Below are 4,381 nucleotides of genomic sequence, written 5' to 3'. Positions count from 1 at the left end.
ACATCATACTATTTTTCTTTTCCTGAAGTGTATATACATTTTTGGTTGACTCCGTATATATGAATTGTGCAAATGAAGGGTCTGATGGTCTGATAAATGTAAAAATTTGTTGTGAGCCATTAGAACGTCACAAAATCATGAAACTAAGCAGAATTACTCACAACCAGTTGTTCTTTCTATTTAAATTTTTTTTTAAACATTAGGGTTTTCCACTGTTAAGATATAAGAACATTAATATTTTTCTATTATGTCCTCACCATAGCAACATCATTCACAATATCACAAATTCCTTCACAGTTTGACATCAGCCATGTCCTGACATTATTCTGACTGATTTTCAACCAAATCAGGTGAAAGTAAGGGAAAACATTAGAGATTTCTAAAAGTGACACACTTCCTGCTGCCAGTTGGTGGCGCTATGAGTGACACTGACAGTAGTCATGTCCATGTGATCAGCTTTCTGCTCTTAACATAAATTTGAGGTTTGATGTACATGACACAATATACACCGAAGTTATTAGCCACTTCCTGATTCCTTTTATTCGCCATAAGTTTAAGGGCTCCTCACGACTGAACCGTTTGAGATATCAAGAAATCCCTTATCAACTTTAGATCCTCAATGTCTTCAGATCATATTGGACCCTGTTTGGTCAAAATCATACAAATCCCCTAGGAGGAGTATATCAAATTCCATTGGGTGCGTTTTTCAAACATCCCAAAATAACTGACTTCCTGTTAAGCAGATCCCATGACAGGTGGATGAACGTCATTTAGCTCAATGAGATCTAAATGTTTACCAGCTCTCATGCATATACGTCCAAGTGAATATGAGCTGTGCAACTATATTTCTGACAAAGTTCCAGGGGGCGCTGTGACAGCCCTGTGCCACGCCCGGGGACCAGCCACACTGGACTTTCTCATTAACATTTACACTCTCTATGTGGAATATTTTGGAACATTAGGCCTTTCCACTCGTAAGATATGAGAAGATTCATTTTCTTCTATTATGTTCTCATGTAAATCGTCACCATAATAACACAATTTAAGATATCAAAAATTCCTTCATCATTTCACATCAGCCATGTCCCGACATTATCCTGACTGATTTTGAACCAAATCAGGTGAAAGTAAAGGAAAAAATATTAGAGATTTCAAACAGTGACACACTTCCTGCTGCCAGTTGGTGGCGCTATGACCGAGACTCACAGTTGTCATATCAGTGTGATCAGCTTTCAATGCTTAACATAATCCTAAGGTTTCATGTAGATCACTTAATGTACACAGAAGTTATTAGCCACTTCCTGTTTCGTTTTATTTGCCATAAATTTAAGGGCTTCTCACGGCTGAACTGTTTGAGATCAAAAATCCCTCATCAATTTTACATTATCAGTGTCTTGAGATCATATTAGCCTGGGTTTGGTGGCGGTTGTATCAATGTCTTGAGATCATATTAGCCTGGGTTTGGTGGCGGTTGTATCCATGTCTTGAGATCATATTAGCCTGGGTTTGGTGGCGGTTGTATCAATGTCTTGAGATCATATTAGCCTGGGTTTGGTGGCGGTTGTATCAATTCCCTAGGAGGAGTATTTCAAATTCCATTGGGTGTGTTTTGCAAACAACTCAAAATAACTCACTTCCTGTGGATTAGACTTAATGACATGCAGTGTGAAAGTTGTTCAGTTCAATGAGATCTAAGTGTGTACCAAGTTGTACATGGATATGTGCGCTGTGACGGGTGTGTGCCACGCCCAGGGCCGAGCCACGGTGACATCCTAATGGCCGCAGATTCCAACCTGTCTGCTGATTTTCAAGAGTTTTTGAGCAGGTTAAGGGGCCCAAAATGCCCCAAAAGGTTGAAAAAAATAAAATTAAATAAATAAATAAATAAATAAATAAATATAAAATTCTAACGAAAACAATAGGGCTTCCGCACCTACGGTGCAAGGCCTCTGGCCTTGCTCCTTCGGTGCTCGAGCCCTAAATATTAATAATATAATATTATTACACTTATTTCATTTTTGCTGTTGTCAATTGTATAATATGCAAAAACTGTTGTAAATTAGAATTATTTCATCCAAATATGTACATTTCATCATATACAGTGGTAACTTTGTCCTATCTGACCTTTATCAGGAGAAGAGCTGAATAAAAACAAAATGTTAATCTGCCTTATGTACTGAACTTTTACCTCATATTGAGAATTAGAAGACTGCAGCTTGTCTATAAATTCACACTTACAGTTTTGCTTTCCTGTAAATGCATGATTTAACAGAGTGCCACCTACCAGTGAGTTTGTTGTTGTTGTTGTTTTACAAAAATGCAGAAATAAATCCCCCTTGAGACATTAGTTAACAGCATATAATCTGCAGTATGTGATATGTGTCTCAGTAAAACTATAGTGGACGTATTATTTCCATATTTATAATTGATTGCACTGAGCCAGGTGAGGACAGGCAGGGCTGAGGAATGACATTGGCTAATAGCTAGATTATCGTTGTTATTCTGTGTTTTTTTCCCCGTCCAGAAATCCTGTGAGTTTGGACCAGGAAGCTATCCATGATGACAACACCTAACGGGACTGTTTCTCTTGGATCCTGTCTCATCTGTGCTCTGAGCACTGCCCTGAGACCACTGCACTGCCGTGACACACCCAGCACTGTTCCTACACCCCTGCACTGCTCCTCCACGACCTCTCTATTTAATTTATTATTGTTTTTTTTCTTCCCCTCACACTTCACTTTCACTCGTCTACCTATTTGTGTAAATAAACTCGCATGAAACATTTTCTGCAGCATCATGTAGTGACCTGGCCATTGTTCTGCAAGAGGATTGGCTCCAAATCCCTCAGGTCAATGGGCATGTATCTGTCATTTGCAAGATGAACTGATGCTGTTTTGGCCACAAATGAAGTCCCTACACCATACTAATAAATTGTTGTGTTCAAGTACTAGGTGTTTCAGGTTCATTGTCCAACCAACCCCTGTATTTTTACAAAGAAATATTGTCTGTCTGTTTTGTCTGTTTTGTTTGTATTCTTTTCTCATGACTTCTATAACAAGAGCTAAAAGCTTGGGTTGTTGTGGTTGTTGATCAGGGTTGAAGCCCCAGCACCACCAAGCTCCACTGTTGGGAAATTGAGCAAGGCCCTTAACCCTCTCTCTGCTCCAGGGGCGCTGTATCATAGCTGCCCCTGAGCTCTGACCCCAACTTCCTCAGCTGGGATACGCGAAGAAAATAATTCCGCTGTGCTGTAATGTATGTGTGGCGATAATAAATGCCCTCAGTTCTTATGTATGTGTGTGTGTGTGTGTGTGTGTGTGTGTGTGTATGTGTGTGTATGTGTATGTATGTGTGTGTGTGTGTGTGTGTGTGTGTGTGTGTGAATCCCCCTCCCCAACTTTGACTTTCATGGAAGCTAAATTTATAAATAGTAAAAGCCATGTTTTGTCCTATTTTATTTAATATATTGGTCACGAAGAGAAAGTGTACCCATAAAATAACAAAAAATCAACAAATAAGTTTTTGAAATTGAGTAATTAATCATATTAAAATATTCAGGGTCAATATGATCACCACTTTAAAGTCAGTGCTGAAATATGCACATAACAAGCAGTTCAGGGTGTATATTTGTAATATTTCACACACTAAGCCTAACATGAAATGAGCGGTTTATATCTATATGTATATAAGTTCAGCTGTAAATGTTCAATAAAATGTACATTATATATTACTGCATGCATTTCAAAATATGCATGAGAAACCATTACCGACTTTCTAATATACATAAAATATTCCTTTTTTATGTGTTTAGATAAGAATTACTTGGCTGACAAACAATACAGCATTTAGAAGCTAGTAGAACTGACAAATAGGCAACTAGTTTAATCCTCTAGACATAAAAATGCCATCTTGTACTTTTACCCGATATGTCTGTGAAAGGATCCGGAAAAGAATCGATTCACTTATAGGCTTTGGGAATCGAAACTCGACTCCGACATTCACTGAGTCGAATTTTCTGAAAAGTGGAGTTGATGTGTCGTTTACAGATGATTCGGCTCCATGACTCTGCTTATTAGGTGAACTCTGTGAACCGACTCGTAGAGCTGAAGAGCCGTTTAGATGATTCAGTAGTTGAGAATTACGGTCGAAACGCATTTGAGTTTTCTAATAATGCGTATAAAGGACTGAAATGCCAATATTTCAGTAAGAAAGATGTGGTGCGATTTTTATCCAAAAGTGCAAAAGTTTCATCCAAAAGTGCAATGGATAAAAAAGATTAGAGGGTGGGTGTTCCTGTGAGTCGATTCCCGTGGACAATCGAAAGTAAAATTGAGTCTCGGCTACAGACGCTTAAAATCTGCACATCATCCTGTCTCTCTTC

The sequence above is a fragment of the Hemibagrus wyckioides genome, linkage group LG27 (genome assembly GCF_019097595.1).
Source record: "Hemibagrus wyckioides isolate EC202008001 linkage group LG27, SWU_Hwy_1.0, whole genome shotgun sequence".
In the NCBI taxonomy this organism is placed as follows: Eukaryota; Metazoa; Chordata; class Actinopteri; order Siluriformes; family Bagridae; genus Hemibagrus; species Hemibagrus wyckioides.
The sequence above is the reverse complement of the archived record's forward strand: the minus strand, read 5'-3'. Positions refer to the sequence as shown.